Source organism: Rhipicephalus sanguineus, chromosome 5 (genome assembly GCF_013339695.2).
Source record: "Rhipicephalus sanguineus isolate Rsan-2018 chromosome 5, BIME_Rsan_1.4, whole genome shotgun sequence".
Classification (NCBI taxonomy): domain Eukaryota; kingdom Metazoa; phylum Arthropoda; class Arachnida; order Ixodida; family Ixodidae; genus Rhipicephalus; species Rhipicephalus sanguineus.
Window position 1 is genome coordinate 167,841,122 of NC_051180.1, and position 18,420 is coordinate 167,859,541.

Sequence of the window (18,420 nt, forward strand, 5' to 3'; positions counted from 1 at the left end):
TGCCTAATGTTTGCTTTTTGATCAACCATGTACACAAGTATGAACCTAGTGAGCCGTTCACGATGGCTGGCCCTTGTGCAAGTGGTTCAACTTTGGCCGAGTGGCTGAATCGAGGGACGTGCCGACAAACAGAAAGACAGACAGAAAGACAGACCAAAATTTCTGCGTTTAAGTTCCCCAAGAAAGACTATCGTCTTAAAAAAAAAGGTGTGGCTAGTTGCGTGGCTCTGAAACACGCGGGAACGCTGTTTTGACGGTTTTGTCCGCGTTGGCGCTAGTAGACGTAAAGCCGCAATCCTCTAGAACAAAAAAAGTCAAAGTTTCGCCGCAATGACGAAGCAATGAATGCGATAGTAACAAATTGGAATATAACGCGAAGAACGGAAAGCAGCTTGAAATTTCCAGCGCGTCGCTCAAGCGCAAAGGGCGCACAAAGATAACACACACAAGACGAGCGCGAACAATGAAGTGCTACAGCTCGACAGTTAAAGCGCGCTGTTCATACATAAATAAGGACGCACGAAACGAATGCACAGGTATAGGCCTCCAACGCTCAAGTTTGCGCAGCGCCGTCCGCCGCCCCAGCGGAGAGAGGGGAAAACTCCGGTAGCTCGGACGTGTCGCTCTTGCTTGGTTTTCCCATCGCGCGCGCGGAGAACGTGCTCCCCGGGGCTTTTATCTCGCATTTTTCACGCTATGGGTACCGTTCCTTCGTCGTACTCGAAAGCAGGCACGCAGTCCTGCTGCATTGTGAACTGTCACAAAAGTTTAAAAATGCCGAAGAGCCGAAAACTTCCTGTCATGTTCTACCGTTTCCAACGCAAGCAGTGCGAGGAGCAGAGGAGTTAAGAGTGGATTATGGCAGTTCGCTGCGATGTTTTCGCGGTCTTGTCACCTTGAAGCAGTTTTTGCCGTACACAGTATTACGAACTATTAACGGGGAGAAACGCGATGATCGTGCTCATTTGAAAGGGAAGTGCGTTTGTGAACCGAAGTTACTACAAATAGACAGCCGCTGTACGTTTCGAGATTGCGCGCTGGCTTTCCGAGTCAACCATTTGTAATGTTACAGCAGCGGAGCATTTGGGCTTATTACACCACAGTTTAAATAACGTACCGTGAGTACTAAGTGTTTAATTCAGCTGACTGCGGTACAATTGCCGTCGCGGCTCCCTGTAAACAGAATTAAGCTGCATGTTACACGCCTTGCATGCGACACGCCGTGATTGCTTAGAAGGCTGAAGTGTTGCGCTGCTAAAATCGTGGTCATGGGTTCGATTCACGCATACAGCAGCTGCATTTCGATGGGAGCGAAATGAAGTAACACCGGCGTACTTAGATTTACGTACACGTTAAAGAAACCCAGGCGGCCGAAATTAATCCGTATTAATCCACCACGGCGTGCCTTGTATTAATGTCATGCGTTCGGCACGTAATAAAAAGCCTTGCATGCCGCTTTGGAAACGAGCTAAAAAAAGAACCAAGGTGGCAATTAAATTTTCGATGGCTTCGCGAATTCAGATGCGCTTATTATTGGGCACAAATCTCGGCATAATCATAAACATGCGCGATCCCAGTGGGTATTGTATAGTATCAGGGGCGTAGCCAGAAATTTTTTTTCGGGGGGGGGGGGGGGTCCAACCATACTTTATGTATGTTTGTGCATGCGTTTGTATGTGTGCGTGTACATATACGCAAGCAAAATTGAAAATTTTCGGGAAGGGTTTGACCCCCCCCCCCCTTTGGCTACGCCCCTGTATAGTATGATGCTGACCAAGCGAGCTGTCGAAACAACCAAAGCGACATTCGAATAAGCGAACACGGTGCGTGATCAGGCGTCGATATTATTCGAAATGAAACACGCCTCTGCAAGAAACATGCATCGACGAAGTGGGCATGAAATATTTATTTATTTTTTGTTTGCGTATATCATTATGCTGTCACAGAGAGCTCTAAAAAATTGGGGGACCCTTAAGCTTCGCCTTTAAGAGTTGAACGCGATAGCGAAATCCGGCCCCTAGTGCGCACTTCAACCACTAAGTGCATACTTATTAATGTGTATTGTTACACACACACACACGCACGCACGCGCGCGAATTTTACAGGCTTTCGATCTAAAGCAAGAGTCGCATGGCCTCCAAGATATGCGCCGCGCGCCGGCCCTCTCGGAAGCCATGAAAAGGCGAGACATATTTCTCACAATGCCTCACAGATGGCAGCACATTATCTAGCGTTTGCTGCGTTGGCTTGATATGTTTTCCTCTAGATGGACATAGTTGTCCATTTTTAGAGCTGTTTGAAAGTTCGTGTGTGTATTTAGCGGCGATGGCTGCACTATCCCGGCGTTTTTCGACGTAGTTTGATGGCCTCGCGAATGCGCCTACCGTATGGGCTCGTTTTCGTCGTGACACCTGCCGAACAAAATGCGTCGAGACTCCTTTCACTACATGACATTTATGTAGTGTTTTTGTCCGAAGCAGCCGCAAGCAACATCGTGGCTTTGTGGTAAGACACCTGCTTGCCACGCGAACGGCCCGGGTTCGATCCTCATTGGGACCGAAGATTTTATCGTTTATTTTATTTGCTACTTTCTCGATTTTTCGCTCACGGATGATTTTTCGCTCACAACCAACGGTGCCGACGCCGACAGCGGAATTTCTGCGACACGAGCTCTCTAACGCTACCGCGTTAAAAATCCAAGGTGACATTAAACTTGCGATCCGACGTTGTTATCATTCGATGCAAACCTCGGCAAAAGTGAAACTCCCACGAAACTGAACACTGCGCATTGCGATGCAGCCAGTGACTCAACAGGGCAGATGTAAATTTATGCTCTTCACACTGAGCTCATAATAAATTTAAAGCCGCACGACAAACTTGGCATCCAAGCAATTGAAAAGTTATCAATAGAAAAGGCACGCGAAAGCGTGCTGGATGGTTGCTGACAGCTCCGAGTGGACACGACTGCCGCAACGAATGTGCGTTTTACCGGTAACATAATTACAGAACTCGCGCAGTCACCTCCTTATTCATGTCAAAGAAATGTGCCCGTTCAGCATCTGCACGCACGTAGCGCTCGCACAAACAGCATCGCCCTTGACGACCTGCTCGGTCCCGAAAAGGTGGTCGATCAACCGTCCTCCTCTGGTAAGATTCCCACCGTTAAAACGTTTTAGGGGAGAAGCTCCTTAAGGCGGCACCCGTTCGTCCCTCGTAGTCGTAGTAGTAGTCGTAGTGCGTAACCAGTCTTACGCTTTGACCTCCAAGGTGGTGCCGGTGGGAGATTTTTCCTGTGCGTTGTTGAACAATAAAAAATTCGCAGCGTGCACGTTAACTAAAAGCCGAATTCTTCTGTCTCTCATTCCCCATTAGCAGCCATTGGCATGTTCCAGTATGAAGCGTTAGTTGAAGTAGAAGTGTAAGTGTTAGCTAAAGGCCGACTTCTTCTGTCTCTCATTCCCATTAGCAGCCATTGTTTACCTCCAAGGTAGTGCCTGGTGAGATTTCTCCTGTGCGTAAAATTTTGTTCAAAACGCCGTTGATTGATGAAATAACAACGAAAGACGCCAGATGTTTTGTAAAAGCAAAAAGAAAGAACGCCAGATGTTTCTAAAGCAAAACGAAAAGACGCCAGCTGCTTAACGAAACACGCCAGATGTTTTCTAAAGCAATGGTTTTCTAAACAATAAAAATTCACAGCGTACATGTAAAATTAAAGTGAGCTGCAAGTCGTCATAACTCATCGAACCTTTAGTATAAACGCGCCCGATCTCACGTCGGTGATGATGTACTGGGCAGAATTCACGGAAGATTCACGGTTTACCGATGAACCTCCGCAGCTTCGCACACTCATCATCATTCACTCCGTGCATATGCTGTGATTTTTAGATGCGAAGTATCTTAAGGCGGAGCTCAATCCGGTGGTGGTGGTGGCGGTGGTGGTGGTGGTGTGCGGCGTGACCACCCTTACTGCGCATGCGCATACCCTCTCCACTCACCCTCTCCCCTTCCACTCTCCCCTTCCCCTCTCCACTTTCCCTCTCCACTTTCTCTCTCCCCTCCCCCTCTCCCATACCCCTCTCCCCTTTCCACTGTTCCTCTGAAACGCGGGCTCGACATGCCGAAATTCTCTCCTGCGCAACGCCGCGATGAGCTCGAGCGCATGCGCGTCCCCTCCCCTTCTCCCTCCTCTCCTACGCTGCCCCCCTCTCGCCCGCCTGTCGACCGCGTTCCCCGCTCGCCCTGTGAGAATTAACGGCCAGGCTAGATGGAAGATACGACGCGCGTAGCGTCCCTCTTCGCGTTCCACGACGCCCAACGATCGCCAACGGAACGCGATCGTGCAAGTGCTCCGGCTTCGCATCGCCTCATGGTCCCCTTTAGCGGGAGATGGTGTAATTTTTTTTTCCATCTCTGGGATCTTTCTAAACCTTCAGAGCAAGCGACACGTGAAGCTGCACGTGCACGGCGAGCAGAGAGCAGCGCGTGCAGGGGGCCTGAACGTGCGGAGACAGCGCAGTCAAAAGGCAGGTGCGGGGACAGGAGCGACCGGTTTTTGCAAGAAAGGCGGCGAAACGCGTGCCACGCAGCGCCCCTTGGCCGAGCTTGGGAGGCCGAGCGTGACCTAACAACTGTCCTAGCGTGTTCACACTTGGCCTTGAAGGGGGCGAAAGCTCGTTCGCCGCCTAAGCGGCCGTAAAACCACGCGGCGAGCCGGAGGCGAAAAAATCGGTCCGAGACCGGTCTTTCCGCCACGCGAAAGCGGATCGCCTTTCCGCTTCACTGGAAGCCATGCATTGGCTGCGCTAGCTTAAATCAAGTGACGTAAACAACCGGCCGGAAATTCAACATGGCGGCCAAGGCATCGGTGGTGGCTCGCATCGATGCATTTGCAAACTACCCGTGCAGCACGAAAAGACCCAGCCTCGACAAGGACGTGTTCCTCGAGGACCTGGCTTGGATTAATGATGACGAGAATACTGGAAGAAGAAGAAGGTGTAGCAGCAGCGAGTCGGCTTGCCCCAACGTGTCTCATTTTTGCACAGCCAGGTTAATCCGCCGCCTCCGCCGCTGCTGGCGTGTCCGTGTATGTAGTTTCTTCTGGTGTATCTCCCGAAACAGCGGCTTGCAAAGGTGAAAGCTATTTCTTTTCCGTGTTTTGCATGCATAACTTAAAGGCGGTACGAAATTAAATGCTCAGGAAATGAGAAAAAAAATAATGAACTCTCGAATTGGCGAAGGTGGCAGCGGCGGCATGCAGGAGGGGCAGAACAAATGTGAACATTTTCAACGCTCGCGAACGCGGTTTTCCGGCCGCTGTGGCGTTTTCGCTTTCCCTTCGCTTCTCAAGTGTGAATGCGCCATCACAGTTGTAACCCCGCCCCCTCCCCCCGACGAGATACGCGCGCGCAGGCGACCGCGCCATGTAGGGCGAAATGCACCGGCGTGGCGGGATCGAGGCGCGCGCGCGTCGCAACGAGCGTGGCGACCACCTTTAAAGCGCGCCCCTCGCGCACTTCGCGCCATCTCGCTAGTGACCAAGAAAGCACGCTGAAGTAAATGGTGAATATTGTCAAGGGGTTGTGACGTGGACGAAGGCAGCAGTCGGCGGGTCCCCGATGAAACTCTTTATTTGGCCGAACTTGTGGCCGGGACGGAAAGTCAAACTACGGCGACACACACTGTACACTAATAGCGGCGAACAGAGCGTCTGCCGTCGACCATCTGCCAAGCGGTAAAGCGTGTCGGCTTTCATACTTGCGCTATCGAACATTCCAGCGTTATCGCTGGTGGCAGCCTAATCTCTTGAAGAAACTAGACTATTAGCGTCCTGCGCGCAAGCTTAATGGAATGAGCTAAAACATTCGTGAAGATTCTGCAACATCGCGGCGCGACCTGCGCTGAGCGTTGCAAAAAGTCTTTGTGGGTGAAGCCCGAATACACCAAAAGAACACGCGTGGTAATGCCCCCCTCTGAAAGAGCACCGCCCCGATGGTTAAAACAGAACATGGAATTGAAAACATGCATGCAATACAAAAGAAACATAACAAAGCACGAGAAAACTGGAGTCCGTAGGTTTTTACCACGCATAGAAAGAGGTTTCAGGCGCACCGCATGCACGACCTCGGGGCGTGCCCTGCGCCGCTGAGAGTTCGCCAGGCTGGTATTCCACGTGGCGTCGTGGAAGATTGTAACGACTGCTGTCGGTCTTTTGCTGGCTCTAGATGCACAGACGGGCGAGTTGTCGGGCTTCTTCGGCGTGCTCAAGGTAGACTGTGACGTGGAAGTTTTTTTCGTCGGAGACGTTAGGTAACATAGCGTCGAGCATCGTTGCCGGGCTCCTTCCGAAGGCCAACTTGTAGGGCTTCATTCGCGTCGCTTCTTGCATGGCCGTGTTGTATGCGAAGGTCAGGTACGGAAGGATGGCATCCCACGTCTTGTGTTCGACGTCGACGTACATGGCCAGCATGTCGGCAATGTGCTTGTTTAGCCGCTAGGTGAGGCCATTGGTCTGTGGGTGGCACTTTGTGGTCCGGCGGTGGCTTGTTTCGCTGTATTTCAAGATCGCCTGAGTAAGGTCAGCAGTAAAGGCCGTACCTCTGTCGGTGATGAGGACTTCAGGGGCACCATTACGCAGGACGATGTTCTCAACGAAAAACTTGGCTACCTCGGCGGCGCTGCCTTTGGGCAGGGCCCTTGTTTCGGCGTAGCGGGTGAGGTAGTCGATAGCTACGATGATCGATTTGTTTCCGGAAGTCGACATCGGGAACGGCCCCAGTAAGTCCACCCAGATTTGCTGGAACGGCCGGCGAGGTGACTCGATTGGCTGCAGAAGTCCGGCTGGCCTAGTGGGCGGTGTCTTCCGTCGCTGACAATCCCGGCAAGTCTTTACTTAACGAGCGATGTTGGTGGCAAGGCGCGGCCAGTAGTACTTTGCCTACGAGCGTGCGGGCAACACCCAGGTGTCCTGCTGTCGGGTCGTCGTGCAGGACGTAGAGGACTGCTGGTCGCAATGCAGTAGGCACCACGAGAAGGTACTTGGCTCGAATTGCCGAGAAGTTCTTCTTTAGAGAACGCCATTTCGCAAGGAAAACGACGCAAGTGCGAGCTTAAATACCTTCAGAAGAACGGCTGTGCTGGCCTCGATGTACTCCATAATGCCCCTGAGAGTTCCGGGTCGACTCGTTGTCGTTCAGCGAAGTCATCGGCACTTATGGCTCCCAAACAGCCATCGACCTGGTCGTCCAGCGGCGGTGCGTCGAGGGGGGCACGAGACAGGCAGTCGGCGTCGGAGTGTTTTCTTCCGGACTTGTAATCGACGGTAATGTCGAATTGATGAAGTCTCAGGCTCCACCGTACGAGGTAACTCAAAGGTCTTTCGAGTTAGCTAGCCAACACAACGCGTGGTGGTCGCTCACAACATTGAAGGGCCTACCGTAAAGGTAGCGGCGAAAATATTATGTAGCCCAGATGATGGCAAGGCGCTCCTTCTCAGTTGTAGAGTAGTTTGCTTCCGCCTCTGATAGCGACCGGCTAGCATAACTGATGACCATTTACAGTCCGTCAGTCCTCTGCACAAGAACGGCGCCGAGCCCTACACTGCTTACGTCGGTGTGTACTTCTGTTCCGGCGTATTCGTCGAAATGCGCAAGTAACAGAGGCGTCTGAAGGCGTCGTTTTAGTTCTTTAAATGCTTCCTCCTGCGGCGTTTTCCTCTTGAACTCGACATCGGTCCTGTTAAGGCTAAAAAGAGGGTCGGCGATGCGGGCCAAGTTTTTGACGAACCTATTGTAGTAGACGCACGGCCTTCTTGTCGGCAGGTGATGGAAATGTAGCGACAGCGACTGCCTTTTGCGGGTCAGGGCGTGCTCCGCACTTGCTTATCACGTGACCCAAGAAAAAGCTCCTCGTACGCATAGCGACACTTTTCTGCCTTCAGGGTGAGTCCGGAGCTCATGATTGCTTCAAGTACAGTTTCAAGGCGCCGTAGGCGTTCGTCGAAGTTTGAGGCAAACACACCGACGTCGTCCAAGTACACGAGGCAAGTCTGCCACTTCATGCCAGCCAGTAATGTATCCATGACACGTTGGAAAGTCGCAGGTGCCGAACAAAGGCCAAAGGTCATGGCCTTGAACTCGGAGGGGCCGTCTGGTGTTATGAAGGCAGTCTTTTCCCGGTCTCTCTAGTCGGCTTAGATTTGCCAGTAGCCGGATTTGAGGTCCATCGACGAAAAGTACTTTGCATTGTGTAATCGATCCAGGGCGTCGCCTATCCGGGGAAGAGGATACACGTCCTTCTTCGTGACTTTGTACAGGCGACGATAATCGAACCAAAAACGTAGAGTCCCATCCTTCTTCTTTCCTAGGACCGCGGGAGATGCTCATGGACTTTTGGATGGCTGGATGATGTCGTTGGATGATGCCTCGCGTTCTCGTGTCGAAACTCTATACGGGCTTTGACGGATTGGTCGGGCACTTTCTTCTGTTAGCGACTGGAGTTTGTCTGATCCTTGACGACGACGAGAAGCAGTTTCTGAATTGCAGGAGCAGGGCTTTGGGCTTGCCGTGCTTGTGCTTCGCAAGGCTCGGATTGACGTCTAAATCTGGCTGGGGACCTCGATTCGTCGAAGCAGGTTCAGTAGCATCGAAGAGGGCGAAAGTACTGCTGGCGTCCACGAAATATTCATGTAAACGAGCGTCGTATACCAATGTTGAGGTGCCTGTATTCGTGGCTGAAGTTCGTCAGCATTACCCTCGCTTTGACATCCCGCAGCGCGGCTGTTCCTCTTGCGACGCAGATCTGACGGCTCAGAAGCAAGTGCTGGTTTCCCTCGATGACCTCCTCTAAGTCTGTGGGTTCTTCGGTGCCGACGGAAATAATGGCGCTGGAGAGAGGCGGAATGGTGACCTGCTCTTATACTGCATTTAACGTTCGGTGACCAGTTTCCCTATCCGGCGGCATGGCATTGTCCGCAGAAAGCATTAGCGATTAGGATCGTAGGTCAGTGACTGCGCCGTGCTGATTTAGAAAATCCATGCCTAGAATGACGTTCCTAGAACAATTGCAGGACCACGAAGCTGGCCGGATAAGTCTGGCCGTCAATCGTGATCCTTGCCGTGCAGATTCAAGTTGGTGTTATTAGGTGGCCTCCAGCTGTGCGGATTTCGGGTCCTTCCCAAGTGGTCTGTACTTTTTTCAGCTTGGAGGAGAACGGGCCACTGGCGACGGAGTAGTCGGCTCCGGTGTCGACCAGTGCGGTGATGTTGTGGCCATCGAAAAGCACGTGAAGATCGGTGGTGCGTCGTCTTGCGTTACTGTTAAGTCGCGGCGTTGGGTCACGGCTAGGTCGTAGTGATGCAGAACTATCGATGGTACTATCGATACTATTGATAGCTGAGTCACTATCCAACTATCGATGGTAAAAATACTATCAATAGCGCTATCGAAAGTAAAAAAATCAATGGTACTATTGATAGTATAAAATCAACAGCACGACACTCATTGCAGAATAAACTTGGTTCCCCGCGCGCGTGGTACATAGTAGAGCCGGAGGAGCAGGCTGAATGGCAAGAAAGTTGACATGCTTGTGTTCTTCACCTGAGTGCTTCGCTGACACATGATCATGAAGTCAAACGTTTCAGCTGTAGCGGAAAGGAAGGCGTTATATGTAGTGGAACTGCGCGGCTTCAAATTTATATTGCATTTTATGATTTCAACATAAAAATTTATAATGAACTAGGTTTGTGAATTTTAAAGTGTAACTGGTAGTTTTGGATGTGAATTTATTGATGGAGATATTCCGCTATTTTTACTGCGGAAATAATTTATTTCTTTCGAAAAGAATTTCTCATAAGTTAACCGAAGCTGATAGTAGGCTATCGCAAATATTTTGGCAATATGGCCGGCCAGCAACAGCATCATCATTCACACCACTATCGATAGTATTGTCACATGGTTGTGACGGTGAAGAATGCTGCAGCAAGAGTGGGAAATACGGAGCCCTTTATTTGGGCGAACTTGTGCCCAGAACATCAAGACTCAAATACAAACGATACACGCTGAAAACTGACAGCGGCGAGAAGAGTTCTCGGTCGTCGAGTAAGGTGATCATCAGTGGAACGCGTCATCTTCTATACATCAGCCATCGAACCTCCCAGGGTTATCGCTGGTGCTCACGTAAGCTCTCGAATAAACTTGACTATTCGCGTCCGGCGCATAATCTTAACAGAATGATCTCCAACAATCGTGAAGCTTTTCAAACATTACGGCGCGGTCTGTGTCAAACGTTGCTAACAGTCTTTATGGTTGAAACCAACGCCACCTAGTTTGTCTAGGTGGCGTTAGTGAAACCCGAATACATTAAAACAAAGCAATAAAAACGTGTGGCAGCAATATCGCTAGCAATACCAACCATGGTACTACCGATTGCACTATCGATAGTTCCAAAAAAACTATCGATGCTATCGATAGTCCATTCACCGATAGTTCTGCATCACTACCTGAGTAGGTCGGCTTGTCCCGCTGCTTCTGTCGCGTTGACAGGTGTTCAGGCCGCGACGTTTTGTTGTGAGGGCTCAGTCTGGTTTGCGTCGTGTTCTTAGGGTATCGTCGCGGCGTTGTCGTCGACGGCGGAGGATCGCCCAGCGACGGTGGTCTAGTGGTTATGGCACTCGACTGCTGACCCGGAGGTCGCGGGATCGAATCCCGGCCGCGGCGGCTGCATTTTCGATGGAGGCGACAATTTTTGAGGCCCGTGTACTTAGATTTAGGTGCACGTTAGAGAACCCCAGGCGGTCGAAATTTCCGGAGTCCTCCACTACGACGTCCCTCATAATCATATCGTGGTTTTGGGACGTTAAACCCCAGATATTATTGTTATTAGACGGCGGAGGATCTTCCGTAGTTCGTCGTACAGCAACCGCACCTCCATCGGTTGCTGCCTTTAGTTTTCTGCGATCGAAGGAACTTGAGGCTGGGACGACGGGAACATTCGACAAAGCTCCTTGTGTACTACAGCCCTTATGGTGTTGCGCAGGTCGTCTGAGCAGAGTGATTGATTATCTGCGTAGTCTGGCGTCGAGCGGCGATTGAATTGCCGTGTGCGCATTTCTAGCTTCTTTTCAATCGTCGTTGCTTCCAAGAGGAATTCCTGAACGGCCTTTGGCGGGTTTCTCATCAGCCCAGCAAAGAGCTCCTGCTTTACTCCTCCCATGAAGAAGCGCGTTTTATTCTCCTCAGACATGCCCGGACCTGCCTGGTGGAAGATACGGGTCACTTTTTCCGTGAAGAGCGTGATGTTTTCGTTGGGGAGCTGGACGCGAGTTTCAAGCAGAGCTTCGGCCCTCTATATGCGGACAACGCTAGTGAATGTGGTCAAGAACGTGGTTTAGAAAATGTGCCATGATGTTAGAGTGGACTCTTGGTTCTCGAACCGCGTCCTAGCGGCGTCTTCTAAGGCGAAGTAGACATGCGGCAGCTTGTCTTCATTGCTACAATGGTTCAAGACGGCGACCCGGTCGTATGTTTCCATCCAGCTTTCAGGGTCCTCGCACGTTGACCCACGGAGTGTCGGCGGCTCACTGGGCTGCTGAAGCAGAAGTGTTGTAGCCTGCACAGGTGCTGTCATCGTGGCTGCTTGCTTTGTCGTCTTGGCTATTGTAATGTCAGATAGAGATCCGAACTCCGGTTGTATTCCTAGCTGACTACGGCTAGCTCGACGATCCGGGATGTCTTTTGGGTCTTCTTGTTCACGACTTGGACTTGGATCGCGGTCTTGCGTGGGCGTCCGGAAGATGGACGAAATAGCGCCTCCACCAAATGTCACGGGTCGTGACGTGGATGGAGGCAGCAGTCGGTGGGTCACTGAAGAAACGCTTTATTTGGCCGAAATTGTGGCCGGGAAACGGAAAGTCAAACTACGCTACACATTCTACACTGATAGCGGTGAAGAGAGCGTCGGCCGTCGATAATCTGACAAGCGGTAAAGCGTGTCGGCTTTCATACGTGTGCTATTGAACATTCCAGCGCTATCTCTGCATGATGGCAGCGTAATCTCTCGACGAAAATAGACTTATTCGCGTCCTGCGCGCAATTTTAATGGAATGAGCTAAAACATTCGTGAAGCTACTGCAACATCGCGGCGCGGTCTGCGCAGAGCGTTGCAAAGTCTTTGCGGATGAAGACCGAATACATCAAAATAACACGCGTGGCAATTTTTAGTCCTACTGTTTCGAGTTATGCAATATAAATAGCTCGCCGTTAGCATGCTGAAAGACGTATCCTCGTCGCCTAGCCGTCTAACGCCGCGCGCTGTGGTGCGCGCGGTCGCCCGTTCGATTCTGCGGTTCGGAAAATTTTTTCTGAATTATTTTTCTTTGTGGCTTTTATACATATTGTAAAAGAACGACACAGAGACAGCACCCTTGCTGCGGGCAAGCTGTTCTGTATCGTCGTCGTCCTCCTTCGCTTCACCCTCGTTCCTGAGCTTCTGTGCCACTCTCCGTCACTACAATAAATGCATATATATACATATACGGGGCATGACGGCGACGGCAAAAACGGGCCGAGAGTGCCCATATAATTGCAGTCGCAATTATTCACAAACAAATATTTCGGCAGATCTCACGCTTTGTGGGAATCGGCTTCATGCGAAGCAGGCACCAGTAGTTCTATGCTAAATTTTTTGCTCGCCATACCTTGGTAGATATATACCGTCAATCACCTGTGGCGCATACCCGCATGTCATATACTGGTCTGTGCCACACGTGTCTAGAGGAAAGGGTTTGACGACGTACGCGACATGATTTTGACGTTATTCATGTCAAGACCAGACAGTGGTATTCGTCAAACCCTCATACCCTCCCATGCCAATTTTGGTCTACACTGAGTTAAAGGCCAACTCCGGCGATTTTTTGGCCATGTAAAAGTAATGGTGCTTTTATGTTCCTGAGACGCTCCTGTTACGGGCCCGATAGCAAAAATACTCGGCAAATTGGAGAATAATTTTAAATAAGCAAAAAAGCGCAACACCGAAATCGAAACTCAACCGAGTGTACGGTCTACGTATGACGTAGACGTTGGTACGAACGAACCGGAAGTCGTGCAAGGCATTCCGGTCACGCCGGCGCGGAGTATGAAAACTGTGACAGCCGGGACGACCAGCGAAGCGCCGGCCAAACGAACGCTGTCTGTCGCCTTGTGCACAGCAGACGCTCGCTGTAGCGGCCGAAGCGCCGAAGTTAGCGGTGCCCTCGGCTGCGTCACTTCCGCCGCCTTCCCAATACTGACGTCACAGACGCAATGTTGCCAATAATTGTGGGAAGCCAGGAGGGAGTTTGCAGACAATTTTTAAAATTCATTTGGAAACAATCTGCGCATGTCTCAAGCCTGTAATTTGGCATAAATGACGGAAACGTGCAAAGGAACGTACCCGGCGAATTTCATGGAGATCCATCGACCTCCAAAAATCGCCGGAGTTGGCCTTTAAGGAGGCTATCCCGGGAGCACCCAGACGTAGGCGGCTAGATAGATAGATAGATAGATAGATAGATAGATAGATAGATAGATAGATAGATAGATAGATAGATAGATAGATAGATAGATAGATAGATAGATAGATAGATACGCTCAAAGGCCCTTAGGTTCGCTAAGAAATGCTTCTCATTTAAAAATTCGGTAGGACCACGTACCGTCGGAATCGATGTTATGCGAAGCATGCGCGGGATGGTGACTATGGCGTAATTTTTCACATTGAGCGAAGCGTTGCGGAATGACGCTAGAGAAATGTGGTAGTGGTATACGCACATTCATGTGTTGAAGAGTTGTATATGTATTATATAAGCAGTTGTTTACAGTTGCGTAACGAGATCAACAGCAACATGGGTGTTACCAACACAAGACACGGTAAGCTGATATGTAGTGCTTATAATCTTCAATACTAGATAGCGCGAATACGAACAACAAAAAGAAGGAACACAGATGCGCTGGGCAGGCGTTACTCGCAGCTAAGATTCATTAAGGAAAGCTTCCCTAGATATACACACAGCCGAGTGGCACGTGCAGGCGCACTGCACGTACGTTACAGTCACAGTTGCAGTTGTTACAGTTCTAATGCTTATACTTGTCCGCTATGACGGAGCACGCAAGCCCTCACGCACGGAGAACGAACACACGCACGCACATACGAACCCATGTGTATATGTGGAAGGGGTTCTTGACAGTTCTTGAACAAGGGCATCATCACCGTGATCAGTGAGCCCCAGCAGCTGGACCGGACTTGTTATTCGGATCCGTTTATGATCGCGGTTACGAGGGGTCTAAAGTGCAGTGAAGTGCGAGGTCAGCTGGTCAGCTGGTCAGCTGGTTACGTAGAGCTGGTCAAAATCCTGGATGCCACTTACGATGAAATGATCTATGATGCATCCTGTCCTGGACATGGCATCGAGGTCTTTTGATGCCCTGTCCACATCCAAGCCGTCTTTCACGCAGTATAAGGACCAGGCGTTGCTGGCTCTTGATGAAGCAGTGTTGAAGTCACCGGTAATGATGAGAGGCATGGTTCTCCTGGCAGGTTTATCGTAGGAAGCATTGATCCCGGTTTTTGCGTAATTCACATGGTCCACGTTGCGGACCACGTGGACGAGTGAATGGTAGTTGATCGTCTTCCAAGGCTGTTCTGTCTTCAGCTTCCTCACTTTCCTTGCGTCGGCCGCGGTGGTGTAGCGGTTACGGTTCTCGGCTGCTGATCCGAAGGTCGCGGGTTCGATCCCGGCCGCGGCAGTCGAATTTCTATGCAGGCAAAATGCTAGATGCTCGTGTATTGTGCGATCTCGGTACACGTTAAAGAATACCAGATGGTTAAAATTTCCGCAGTCCTTCGCTACAGCGTCTCTCATAATCACATCGTGGTTTTGGGACATGAAACCCCAACAATTATTATTATCGCTTTGCTTGCGTGTGAATGTGTGTGTGTTCGCGGTTACTGTGTTGGTTGCGAGAATCTGTATCATCTGTGGCACATGCCCGCAAAACATGAACTCTGGTATGCGGGTATGTGCCACACGTGACTGAAAGAAAAGGTGTCATGACGTACGCGACGGGTATTTTGCGTTATTGATGTCATGACCAGTGGATCGTGTTCGTCATGCACTGATCCCCTGCTATGCCAATTTTGGTATACTAGAAGTTATGGAGACGACCTGGAGAGCGCCCAGACGTAGGTGGTTAGATAGACAGATAGAAAAATACGTAGATAGAAACGGCCAAAGTGCCTGAGGTATGCTAAGACATGCTTCGCATTTAAAATGAGGGTTGTGGTATGCTCGAGACGCTGCATTCCGCCGTATATGAGCATGCGGAGGAGCCACTGCGTTTTGTGGTCTCCTTTAACGGCAACAAATAATGTCAAGGTCGGTGACGTTGTCAGAATCCGCGATGAAATTTACCAAGGCTCTCAAGTTTCTTATCGATAACCAGCGACACAAACGGGAATCTCTATGGTAAAGTCATCTATTTGAAACACCACTTCTTGAAACATATCTGCAAAGTGATGGTGCTTTACTCGCCAATAGTCCACCAAAAATGAAGCAGCCAACAGTTAGCCCAATAAATAGCCGACGAGGTTAGTGGAGCTGAAACACCCTTCCCTATGTGCCGTAGGGAACTGAAACTGGGCATGTAGAGAAGAAGGAGAATAAGAAGAAGAAGAAGAAGAAGAAGAAGCACTTTAGGGTAAACTGCATTCCGACGCAGTTTTCCGACGACGTTATTGGAGCTGAAACACCCTTCCCTACATGCCCAGTTTCAAGCTTGGCACCACTAGTGCCTCATCAAAGAAATCTCTCTCAAAACAATGCGGCGAATTACCTCGGTCTGGCCTATAGTGAACTAGAACATGGTTCTAGTTCACTATATTCTGGCCGTCCTTCTTCTTCTGTATCTTATTCTTGTATCTGTCTCTCATTCCGCGTTAGCAGCGACTTTTGCGGTGGGAAACACCGGCGCACACTGCATGCTTCACCCCTCCCCAGGTTTCACGTCAGTGGAGCTGAAACACCCTTCCCTAGATGCTTCGCCCCTTCCCAATTTTTTTGAGACAGCTGAAGTGTGGCTGTGGGATGATGATGCTGAACACGATCTCCGTGCCGGCGGGTGGTTCCGTTTACAAGAGAACAAACAAAAGCCGCATTTGTTTTACCGAATAACAAGGAGCAGCGCGAGCTGTGAAAGTGGGCCCTATATACCGCTGCTAGACAGTGGTGATTCAAATTTTGAATCGATGTGGACGCCTATGTGCACGAAACGCATTGATGGCCTCGGCCATCGTGGCTGCCTGCAATTTCAATTTCAAGGGCCTAAATCTTGTAATAAGTTGCATCACGTCGGCGAAAAATTTATAGCTGGCGAATCACCTCAGTTTTATTTCATTGGGCGAAGTCATTCTACAGAAGCAGCCCTTGCATTAATGATTTATTAGTGCACTGCTAAAATAATTCTCGGGATTTAACAGATAAATGAACAGCCGTGTTGGGCGAACAATCGCATCTCTACGCAACCAACAAATCGCGATTTCCAACGTTTGAATGTGGGTGCAACAGCCCAGATGTCTGGCTCTTTTTACAAGTGACACCACTAGGGCATTGTTGAGAGTACACAGCATTTAATTTTAGGCAAATATTAAAAAGTGGAATGTATTAAAGCGTCGAGACTAACGGCGCTCACCAGGCCACGGCGGCCTCCATCGCACGGGGTGAAAAAAAAAGAAGGAGAAAAAAGATGGCTCATCCCTCCGTATAGGAATTGGTACAACACGAGAGTGAAACGTGTGGTCACAGAAGCAGTTGATTGTTCATAGTGCATTGGTATACGAGAGCTTGTACAATGTCTACTGTTTGGCAGATATAACACCGCTTGATGCGGACGCACTCACGCTGGCGCCTAGTTGCACATCTCCGTACCAACGACTAACGCCCATGATCATGACTTAATCCTTGCGGTAGCTGAAGTTCTCGACATGTACGTGTACACCGCATATGGTGAATCCCGTGCAAAGATGGCATCAACAAACACATAATAAACACTGATACTCGATATGCATTCCTTCTAAGCGTCGTGAAACGCGAACAGAAGCGCTACGCGCGTCGTGTTTTCCTCTAGCCTGGCCGTTAATTCTCACAAGGCGAGCGGGAAACCTGGTGCGAAAGCCAGGCGAGCGTTGGAGATCTATTAGATGCGTAGCAGCTCTTTGACCATCCTGTGTAAAGCTGTCACTCCGTCCGCACAAACGCGAGGCAACGCGCTTCCCTCGGCGCAGGGTTTGCAGCGGTGCCAAGTAGGTCACGCTGCAGCTGGGCGTTGACGTCACGCTCCCCTCGCACGCTTCCTTCGCAGGTGCGCGCGTACGTCACTCTCTCCGCAGCTGCCGGCTCCAACGCCCACTCGCCTCCCGTGTCTGCGTTTCAAACAAACGTTTACACCAGTAAACGCTACACCGAGTTTCGCTTCAAACGAATCTTCCAGCGCTCACCGCAGCACCCGCGTTAGCGCCGTTCAGCCCAGTTCAACCCGTGACGCCACCCGTGCGCAACGCTTCTGCTTCGCATCCCATCAGGGTTCCCTTCGGGGAGATGGTCCAATTTTTTCGATATGGATGAATGCTATGAGCCAGCCTTAGGCTAAAGCAGCCATGACCTCGCGGTATGTTAAAGTGCTGACGAAATTACACTTCTATTGGAAACGCGCCGAGTGGGACGGTCGTAGCAACGGCGCGCGTTTTTTTTTTTCGAGCCTGGTGGCGCACATGTCACCGCCCCGTTATAAAGGGGACGCTCCATCCATCCATCCATCCATCCACCCAAGAGCACTGAGAGAGGAAAGTGTGAAAGATAAAAGGCCTGTTCATGCAGCCTCCGTAATGTGTTTGGCGGTAGCTGAGTGGGCTTAACGCCCGCCAGCCTTCATCGCGGACGGAGGCGTCATGGGTTTGACTCCCGTCAGTGTAGGTTTTATTTAAAGTTTTTTTTCTTTGCCATTTGATGGTGTTCACTTTGCTGACGTATTTCCGTGACGGAAATACGTCATGAAAGTCTTCGTGGACTCCGGCATATAACACTTTCGTGTTAAAAAATGAACGTGTACTATCATTTGGTAAAAAGTCTTAGACGATCAAAAATGCATCTGGAGTATCCCACTCCGCCGTGCCTAATGATCATATGATAATTACGGCGCTTCAAATCCAGAATTTGTGTGTCATTTGGGCTGAAACCCCACGAACTGCACATTTTGAGTGTCTACACTTTCCGCCTAGGTACTCATTTCAGGACTTACGACTCACGCAGGTACTCATTTACGCACGTCGTGCGCTAAAAGCAGGTACGTGAAAGTAAAGCGACCGTCGCGGAAGGTTAGAAAGCTATAACACCG